We start from the raw sequence: 11,457 nt of genomic DNA, 5'->3' as shown, positions 1-11,457 counted from the left end.
GTTTGCAACACAAAAACATCTCCTAACAAACACACCAACACATTAAATATACAAAGCATTCATCATCACGTCAAACTTCATGAGCCCGGTTTCCTAGACACAAATTAAGTAGACTAGGGGTAAAAAAAAGCATTGTATCCGGTAAATTCTATTGATGCTAAGTTCAATATTACTTGAATAGAGAAGAGGAACTTGTGGGATTGATTCCAAGGGCGTGTATAGAATGTATCATCCACAATGGCCCTCAAAAAGCCTGGTGTCACAAAGGAACAACAACGTGCAGCTGAATCATTCATTCACATTCAAGTGTGCTATTTTAGGTCAATACGAAGGTACTGTCATTCTCATATGCTGCTGGAGGGGAATAGGTTTTATGTGTCACAATGTTATTTTAAGAGGCTGTGAATAAGTAACTGATTGAATTAATAGGTTTCCCCACTTGACAAGTTAATCATCCCACAATCACGTTTCTGCCTTTCCACGTCTTTTTCCTTTTCACTCCTCCCTTCCTTGAAATGTAATGTAAAGGCAAAGCTACTCAATACTTTAAGCTTTATGTTCTGTCTATTCTGCATTATAAACTGGGTGGTTAGAGCACTGAATGCTGATTGGCTGACAGCCGTGGTATATCTAACTGTATACCACAGGAATGACGCAAAAAGTATTTTTACTGCTCTAATTATGTTGATAACCAGTTTATAATAGCAATAAGGCACCTAGGGGGTTCGTGGTATATGGCCAATACATGTCCAGCTCCGCCCACACTGCTATCATGCAGTTGTGTAATTTGATAAGCACATACACAAAACAAGATACGTATGCAGAATTTGACAGCTGCTTGGCTTGAGCTATTTGTTCAAATCGGAATTATTCCTATGATAAATTATTTATTTTGCCCAATTTCGTGGACTACTGGACGTAACATTATCAGTGTTTATGGCCACTGACTTGTTAATGAATAATGTTTGGTTTGCTCTGGGTCAGGACGCGCTCGACAATCATAAACTCGCCGCACCACAACTGGCACACGGGCTGAGAAGAGGAGGAGGAGGAGGAGGAGAAGAAGAAGAAGGTCATGGTCATGGACAAGTCCTCTACAACATGAGGAATACAATCAGTGGCAGCTCTTCATTTCACGACTACAATCTGGTACGGTATTCAATTAGAAAGCGAGTTTACAGTTTGAGCAAGTAGATTGCATGGAATCGTTGACGCACAGCCACAACAACACACCCCATTTTAGAAGAGAAACGTAGCGGCAAAGAGGGTATTGAAGGCTTGGGTATTTGTATTGATAGTCGTACGTAGATGTAACCCATGTGATTTTTGTAAAATAGTACGGGACGTTATTCACCCACATCACTGTAAAGACAGGTTGTCGGTCTACAGTACTCTAGGTGGTATGCAAAATTACCTGCACCCTGGTTCGTACTGAACTGACATCGGATGTTACTAGGAACACTGATATTTAGGTTATATTATACTATTCTGATATCTAATTGCCAGGCAAAATAGCCTACATGTACAGACAGGTAGATAGTGGACTGAGATGAAACGTTGCCACCCATCTCAAAATGTAGGATAGATATGTGCAGCGCATGCAGGCAGCAGCTGGACAGTCTAAAATCAGTCAGAGTTCCATGCCTAGACAGGGGCGCCAAGCCTGGTTTCGTAGACTAGATGTAACATAATAAATGTCAATCTGAAAAACCCACAATTGTATTATATGTTATGCTTGGTATGGTTATATAAGACAGATTGTTACTTAAGGCAAACACGAAAGTAGGGTGGCATATAACACAAACGTCTAGCAACCCATCGTTGTTTGAATCTCATCTTGGACAACTTTTGCATTTTAGCTAATTAGCCTACTTTTCAAAAAGTTACAATTTCTTAGCTACTTGCAACTACTTAGCATGTAGCTAACCCTAACTGGAATTAACCCTTTTAGCTAACCCTTCCCCTAACCATAGCCTTAACCCTTCCCCTAACCTTAACCCTTTAACCTAACTCCTAAACTTAACCCTAACCTTAACCCTAAACCCTAGCTAACGTTAGCCACCTAGGTAGAATTTGTAACATGTCATACGTTTAGTGAATTCGTTACATATAATACCAATTGTAACATGTCATACAAAATGGACATCCACAGATTAATACATTCCATACGAAATGTAACATATCATACTAAATGGACTGTGTACATAATAATACAAAATGCTATGTGACTAGGTTGGAGCACTAGGCCTTCTTCAGAAGCCTGGCTACTCTTCAGAAGCCCACCAAGCGAAGTGTACTGGTTCCAGTTGTTTTATCCAAATAATGTACATGTTTCAATATCAGTTGATTGACACATGGAGACAGATATAACATTGTGCAATGTGATCTTGTTTTGCATTGGTCAGCGTAGTCTTTTTAGGGATGTGGAATGAATGGTTTTACGGGAGAAGGGTGAATGTAGCATAAGGTCATTGGGGAGTACAGTGTAGCCTACATGATAAATGTTTCACTGCAGACTTGTTGATATGAACATGGTCACCACTATCTCCTTTCACTCCTATGAGCACTGGTAGGGCTGCAAAAACATATTAACAGAGATTAAGCGATGACCCATGCCACACCATGTTCCAGTAGCCTTCATATGGGTCTATTTCAGTGATAGCCCTGTGAATACTTTATAGGCCATTTCAGTGAAGGATTGGATTGTTAGAACTAAGTTATCCTGTTAGGGCTAGGGGGCAGTATTTGCACGGCTGGATAAAAAAATTTACCCGATTTAATCTGGTTACTAATCCTACCCAGTAACTAGAATATGCATATACTTATTATAAATGGATAGAAAACACCCTAAAGTTTCTAAAACTGTTTGAATGGTGTCTGTGAGTATAACAGAACTCATTTGGCAGGCAAAACCCTGAGACAGATTCTGACAGGAAGTGGATACCTGATGTGTTGTATTACCTTTAAACCTATGCCATTGAAAAACACAGGGGCTGAGGAATATTTTGGCACTTCCTATTGCTTCCACTAGATGTCACCAGCCTTTACAAAGTGTTTTGAGTCTTCTGGAGGGAGATCTGACCGAACAAGAGCCATGGAACGATGATGGCCCATTAGACACCTGGCGCACGAGTTCATGTTGGGTACCCTCGTTCCAATACGTTATAAAAGAGAATGCATTCGTCCACCTTGAATATTATTCATGTTCTGGTTAAAAAGGCCCTAATGATTTATGCTATACAACGTTTGACATGTTTGAACGAACGTAAATATATTTTTTCCCATCGTTCATGAAGTGAAGTCCGGCGGGCTTAGATCATGTGCTAACAAGACGGAGATTTTTGGACATAAATGATGAGCTTTTTTGAACAAAACTACATTCGTTATGGACCTGTGATACCTGGAAGTGACATCTGATGAAGAGAATCAAAGGTAATGGATTATTTACATAGTATTTTCGATTTTAGATCTCCCCAACATGGCGGCTAGTCTGTATCGCAACGCGTATTTTTCTGGGTGCAGTGCTCAGATTATTGCAAAGTGTGATTTCCCAGTAAGGTTATTTTTAAATCTGGCAAGTTGATTGCGTTCAAGAGATGTAAATCTATAATTCTTTAAATGACAATATAATATTTTACCAATGTTTTCTAATTTTAATTATTTAATTTGTGGTGCTGCCTTGAATGCCGGTTATTGGAGGGAAACGATTTCCTGAACATCAACGCCACAGTAAAACGCTGTTTTTGGATATAAATATGAACTTGATAGAACAAAAAATGCATGCATTGTCTAACATAATGTCCTAGGAGTGTCATCTGTTGGAGATTGTAAAAGGTTAGTGCATAATTTTAGCTGATTTTATGGTTTTGGTGACGCCTGTCTTTGAATTGGCACAACATTACACACAACTCTTGTAAATGTGCTGTCCTAACATACTCTAAATTTATGCTTTCGCTGTAAAACCTTTTTGAAATCGTAAAACGTGGTTAGATTAAGGAGATGTTTATCTTTCAAAGGGTGTAAAATAGTTGTATGTTTGAAAAATTTGAATTTTGACATTTATTTGGATTCAAATTTGCCGCTCTTGAAATGCACCTGCTGTTGATGGAGTGCACCACGGGTGGCACGCTAGCGTCCCACCTAGCCCATAGAGGTTAAGTAATTCTCTAAATGAACACCTAGACTCTTTCCCCTAGACACCAGTGTAGCTCTGAGAGTATTGGACAAGTGTAAGTAATATGGATCCTCCATCTTCCCCTCTGATAGGCCAGGTGGAATTGTTGCCATATTAAATCAAAATGTCTATCCAATCCTCTCATATCTCCTAGGGGTTGATTTGGGATTCAGGAATTTTGTCATCCCTGCAATATCTATCCCTGTAAGCAGGGAAGCAGTGTAAGCAGGGAACCATCCTCAGTTCCTTTCCTGAGGATGGCTCACCCCTCACAATTCTGGGTGACTTTAACCTCCCTATGTCTACCTTTGACTCATTTCTCTCTGCCTCCTTCTTTCCACTCCTCTCCTCTTTTGGCCTCACCCTCTCACCGTCCCCCCTACTCACAAGGCAGGCAATACGCTTGACCTCATCTTTACTAGATGCTGTTCTTCTACCAATCTCACTGCAACTCCCCTCCAAGTCTCCGACCACTACCTTGTATCCTTTTCCCTCTCGCTCTCCTCCAACACTACTCACTCTGCCCCTACTCAGATGGTATTGCGCCGTCGCAACCTTCGCTCTCTCTCTCCTGCTACTCTCTCCTCTTCCATCCTATCATCTCTTCCCTCTGCTCAATCCTTCTCCAACTAATCTCCTGATTCTGCCTCCTTAACCCTCCTCTCCTCCCTTTCTGCATCCTTTGACTCTCTATGTCCCCTATCCTCCCGGCCGGCTCGGTCCTCCCCTCCTGCTCCGTGGCGTGACGACTCATTGCGAGCTCACAGAACAGGGCTCCGGGCAGCCGAGCGGAAATGGAGGAAAACTAGCCTCCCTGCGGACCTGGCATCTTTTCACTCCCTCCTCTCCACATTTTCTTCCTCTGTTTCTGTTGCTAAAGCCACTTTCTACCACTCTAAATTCCAAGCATCTGCCTCTAACCCTAGGAAGGTCTTTGCCACCTTCTCCTCCCTCCTGAATCCTCCTCCTCCTTCTCTGTGGACGACTTTGTCAACCATTTTGAAAAGAAGGTTGACGACATCCGGTCCTCGTTTATTAACCTCTATGGGCTAGGTGGGACGCTAGCGTGCCACCCGTGGTGCACTCCATCAACAGCAGGTGCATTTCAAGAGCGGCAAATTTGAATCCAAATAAATGTCAAAATTCAAATTTTTCAAACATACAACTATTTTACACCCTTTGAAAGATAAACATCTCCTTAATCTAACCACGTTTTACGATTTCAAAAAGGTTTTACGGCGAAAGCATAAATTTAGAGTATGTTAGGACAGTACATTTACAAGAGTTGTGTGTAATGTTTTGTCAAGTCAAAGACAGGGTCACCAAAACCATAAAACCAGCTAAAATGATGCACTAACCTTTTACAATCTCCATCAGATGACACTCCTAGGACATTATGTTAGACAATGCATGCATTTTTAGTTCTATCAAGTTCATATTTATATCCAAAAACAGCGTTTTACTATGGCATTGATGTTGAGGAAATCGTTTCCCTCCAATAACCGGCAGTCAAGTCAGCGTCACAAATTAAATAATTAAAATGAGAAAACATTGGTAAAATATTATATTGTCATTTAAAGAATTATAGATTTACATCTCTTGAACGCAATCAACTTGCCAGATTTAAAAATAACCTTACTGGGAAATCACACTTTGCAATAATCTGAGCACTGCGCCCAGAAAAATACGGCGTTGCGATACAGACTAGACGTCATGTTGGGGAGATCTAAAATCGAAAATACTATGTAAATAATCCATTACCTTTGATTCTCTTCATCAGATGTCACTTCCAGGTATCACAGGTCCATAACGAATGTAGTTTTGTTCAAAAAAGCTCATCATTTATGTCCAAAAATCTCCGTCTTGTTAGCACATGATCTAAGCCAACCGGACTTCTCGTCATGAACGAGGGGAAAAAATATATTTACGTTCGTTCAAACATGTCAAACGTTGTATAGCATAAATCATTAGGGCCTTTTTTAACCAGAACATGAATAATATTCAAGGTGGACGAATGCATACTCTTTTATAACGTATTGGAACGAGGGTACCCAACATGAACTCGCGCGCCAGGTGTCTAATGGGACATCATCGTTCCATGGCTCTTGTTCGGTCAGATCTCCCTCCAGAAGACTCAAAACACTTTGTAAAGGCTGGTGACATCTAGTGGAAGCAATAGGAAGTGCCAAAATATTCCTCAGCCCCTGTGTTTTTCAATGGGATAGGTTTAAAGTCAATACAACACATCAGGTATCCACTTCCTGTCAGAAAATGTCTCAGGGTTTTGCCTGCCAAATGAGTTCTGTTATACTCACAGACACCATTCAAACAGTTTTAGAAACTTTAGAGTGTTTTCTATCCATATATAATAAGTATATGCATATTCTAGTTACTGGGTAGGATTAGTAACCAGATTAAATCGGGTACATTTTTTTTATCCAGACGTGCAAATGCTGCCCCCTAGCCCTAACAGGTTAAATGTTTCCTTACCTTGAGTCTATGGGTCATGCTCCTCACTTATGGGAGTTACATTTGTCAATATGCTTTTTAAAAGGAACATATCCTGTTAGGGCTAGGGGGCAGTATTGACACGGCTGGATAAAAAACATACCCGATTTAATCTGGTTACCACTCCTACCCAGTAACTAGAATATGCATATACTTATTAAATATGGATAGAAAACACCCTAAAGTTTCTAAAACTGTTTGAATGGTGTCTGTGAGTATAACAGAACTCAAATGGCAGGTCAAAACCTGAGAGATTCCTTTACAGGAAGTGGCCTGTCTGACCATTTCTTGAACTTCTTTTCCATCTCTATCTTTTACTAAGGATCTCTGCTCTAACGTGACACTTCCCACGTCTTCCATAGGCTCTCAGAGCCCGGGAAAAAACAGAATGTCGTCATTCCAGCCCCAGGCTGAAACACATTATCGCCTTTCTCAAGTGGCCGATCAAGGGACTCTGGGCTTATGCGCATGACCCGACCGCCCCCGCCTTTGTGATTTTTTCCTCTGTTTGCCGAAAAGGAGATTCCCTGTCGGAATATTATCGCTTTTCTACGAGAAAAATGTCGTAAAAATTGATTTTAAACAGCGGTTGACATGCTTCGAAGTACGGTTATGGAATATTTAGAATTTTATTGTCACAAATTGCGCCATGCGCGCGACACTTCTTTACCATTTCGGATAGTGTCTGGAACGCACGAACAAAACGCCGCTATTCGGATATAACGATGGATTATTTTGGACCAAACCAACATTTGTTATTGAAGTAGCAGTCCTGGGTGTGCATTCTGACGAAGACAACAAAAGGTAATCAAACTTTTATAATAGTAAATATGATTATGGTGAGTGCTAAACTTGCCGGGTGTCTAAATAGCGAGCCCGTGATGCCTGGGCTATGTACTTAGAATATTGCAAAATGTGCTTTCACCAAAAGCTATTTTAAAATCGGACATATCGAGTGCATAGAGGAGGTCTGTATCTATAATTCTTAAAATAATTGTTATGCTTTTTGTGAGCGTTTATCGTGAGTAATTTAGTAAAATGTTAGCGAATTCCCCGGAAGTTTGCGGGGGTATGCTAGTTCTGAACGTCACATGCTAATGTAAAAAGCTGGTTTTTGATATAAATATGAACTTGATTGAACAAAACATGCATGTATTGTATAACATAATGTCCTAGGGTTGTCATCTGATGAAGATCATCAAAGGTGAGTGCTGCATTTAGCTGTCTTCTGGGTTTTGGTGACATTATATGCTGGCTTGAAAAATGGGTGTCTGATTATTTCTGGCTTGGTACTCTGCTGACATAATCTAATGTTTTGCTTTCGTTGTAAAGCCTTTTTGAAATCGGACAGTGTGGTTAGATTAACGAGAGTCTTGTCTTTAAATAGCTGTAAAATAGTCATATGTTTGAGAAATTGAAGTAATAGGATTTTTAAGGTTTTGAAAATCGCGCCACAGGCTGCAAGTGGCTGTTACGTAGGTGGGACGAATTCGTCCCACCTAGCCCAGAGAGGATATAGTGGGAGAGAGGCTTTGGTTTGCTGTTTAGTCAAAAACTAGTAGCAGATTAGATGATTACCTTTTTGAAACCCATGGAATTAAATCGTAAAGATCAAGCAAACAACAATTGGAATAAGGCAGACCCTGTTATTAACTACCAGCCTTTTTAAATGATACATTTCTATGTTATGATCTGGTTCAAATGCTATACCAAATTAAGTGTAATGTAAGAACAATGTAGTTACATAGGATATACTTCTACGTATCATGTACCTACCAAGGAGCAAGCAACTTAAAGGGAAATTTAAAACAAATTCTACTTTATATTCATCATCTCCAGCACCACCCCAACATCAACATATGTGAAAAAATATACAAAAAGATAAGTGTTTCCAGTGAAATTATCAACCAATTGGTAGACAGTTAGTAGGTACTGCCTAGTCACATTTGGTCAAAATAACAAAATGCACATCGATGTCATTGGAAACACTTATCTTCCTTACTACAAAACATAGAAACACACCATTTTTACATCTGTTGATGTTGGGGTGGTGCTGGAGATTATGAATATGAAGTTGAAAACTTGTGATGTTTCCCTTTAGTGTAAAGTAAAACTCAGTAAGGTATAACCTTTATAATTACTATGTAGTTACAATGTAACAACCTTTGCAGACAATTGGCTTAGGCTTACCAGGAGCAACTTTTCATTAATGGCTTTGACAAAGATTCAAACCATTCAAATTCAATTCCACATTTCAGACTCAAAGCTATAGCTATTTTAGTCAGTAAAATGTACCAACACAGGGTGGTAAAGCAAGCTAGCTTGTTAGCATTATTCACTAATGTAGCTAGGTAGCTAGCTAGGCACTGGCACAATGTCAATATGTTTTCCAACTCATTCAATAAACACTACTAAATTGTCATAAAACTCACAACATTTCCATTACAATGTTATTACACTTTTGCACATTACAAAACTTTAAAACACGACAAATGAAGAGACAGAAATAGCATGTGGGTTCCATTTTGGCTGCACAGGAGAGTGTGAGAGGTCAGTGGGATGTCACTAATGCAATGTATGGCTTATAATTCAATCGTGACCATTAACTCCACTCTGTTAGATGTAGGATGTTCTTGTTAAAAGCTTATGAATCAATTATAGTTATGTTGTAATGACATGCATTTTGTTCCATTCTTTTTCATCAGCATGTAAGAAAGTCTACACCAAGTCCTCCCATTTAAAGGCCCATTTGCGGACTCCTACGGGTAAATGTTTTACTGGTAACATTATAAAAGTCCTGTCATGGGTGACTCGTATTTTATTTTGGGGGGGCAGTATGTTATGTTACGTTACCAGGCAGAAGAATGCTTTTCATTCTTTATGCTGACTGAAATATGGCCCACCAAATGTTGCTGCATGTTGTCGAATGGGAAAGCTGTTTTAAAGAGCGTAAACAAATGAAACCAATTTGTGTTTTGTCTTTATTTATTTATTTTATTATGGATTCTAATTCATTCAACATACTTTTTGATGTTAATATTGAAATATTATATTTACTGACCCTATCAACATAAGTAGTATAGTTTAATTATTTAGTTACTACTGTACATTTTATGATGTAACATGATCATCCCTGTTTCCACTGTAGTATAATCTAATTCAGTGCTACATTCCAGGAGAGAAGCCATACCATTGCTCCTGGGAGGGGTGCGAGTGGTGCTTCGCTCGTTCCGACGAGCTGACTCGCCACTTCAGGAAACACACAGGGGCCAAGCCCTTCCAGTGTGGTGTGTGTAACCGCTATTTCTCCCGGTCTGACCACCTGGCTCTACACACAAAGAGGCACCAGAGATAGGGAAACCTTCATAAATCTTATTTTTTTATTAGATCGGAGTCAAATGAAACATTATATTTAAGTAAATCTCAAAACATTTCACAATACAATTGTGACTGCAACATGGGTGTAGATTTTCCATGTATTTATTTTAGTAAATACTACCATGGTTAAATGTTTTTAATAAGAGCTCAAAGGTGGATTGAGTCAAGCTATAATGACAAACAAGCTACTTTTAGTATCTCTATGGTTTATCTACAGCAGTGTTTCCCAAACCTCTGCTCAAGTACCCCCAGCCATTCCACGTATTTGATCTATTCCGGTACTAGCACATCTGATTCAACGAATCATGTTTGATGATGAGTTGACCAGTTGAATCAGGTGTGCTAGAACTGGAATAGATCGAAAAAGTGTAACATTTGGGGTACTCAATGAGAGGTTTAGAAAATGTAAACCCTGATCTACTGTATCATCGCTTCCTTTTCTACTGAGTATTGGCACTAAAAGACAATATTTGACAATGTATTGCTATTGACCTTTAAGTATAACTACCTTTCATTGCTGTAGACCATGTACAAAGGGAAGTCAAAGTATTTTTAAATATATATTGTTAAAAAATAATATCACACATTATACTGATTATACTGATTTTCTAAGTGCCTTTTAAAGCTAGACTCCTTAGTTGCTACATCCATTTTTGGACTCATAAATTAATGACATATAACCATTGATTCTTGAGGTATATAACTTATAAATACCTCATGAGCTTAGTTCAACTTGTTTTACTCAATGTTTGTAATCAGCATAAATGTGAAACACTGTATAGTCTCCAAACATGGTTAAAACTACACATTTGATGTCATGAATGGTCAGTCCTTACATCCATGTCTATGCATTTGAGGGGTTACATTTCTCCAGCCCCATCCCTTCGATTTTTAGCAAAACAAACAGGAGTACGCTTTGTTATTGTTTAAATAAGGATTCTACCTTTAATGTTTAATAAATTAATTAAAGATGAAGTAAAAGACAGTCTGGTACACTGTAAAAATAACTTGATTACTGCCTTTCTTGTCAATACAAAAATGTAAGATACTGTATTTACTGTGTGTTGTAAAATGTATTTTTATTCATGATAATTTGATTAAATACATTTAATAATAAGAGCTATCATTTCAAGTTACCAATATTTAACCTGTTAGGGCTAGGGGGGCAGTATTTGCACGGCTGGATAAAAAAATGTACCCGATTTAATCTGGTTACTAATCCTACCCAGTAACTAGAATATGCATATACTTATTATATATGGATAGAAAACACTCTAATGTTTCTAAAACTGTTTGAATGGTGTCTGTGAGTATAACAGAACTCATTTGGCAGGCAAAACCCTGAGACATTTTCTGACAGGAAGTGGATACCTGATGTGTTGTATTACCTTTAAACC

The 11,457-nt window shown here is 38.8% G+C and overlaps 1 long non-coding RNA gene across 1 annotated transcript; it reads left to right on the top strand.

Annotated features, from left to right (window-relative positions):
* Nucleotides 1-832: 832 nt before the first annotated feature.
* Nucleotides 833-11,179, top strand: LOC106581629 (uncharacterized). The gene is made up of 3 exons (XR_001323139.2): nt 833-1,149; nt 9,388-9,447; nt 9,859-11,179. It is a non-coding gene; the product is annotated as an uncharacterized lncRNA (long non-coding RNA).
* Nucleotides 11,180-11,457: the final 278 nt, after the last annotated feature.

The sequence above is a fragment of the Salmo salar genome, chromosome ssa21 (genome assembly GCF_905237065.1).
Source record: "Salmo salar chromosome ssa21, Ssal_v3.1, whole genome shotgun sequence".
Lineage (NCBI taxonomy): Eukaryota > Metazoa > Chordata > Actinopteri > Salmoniformes > Salmonidae > Salmo > Salmo salar.
This window is presented reverse-complemented; position numbering and strand designations above follow the sequence as displayed.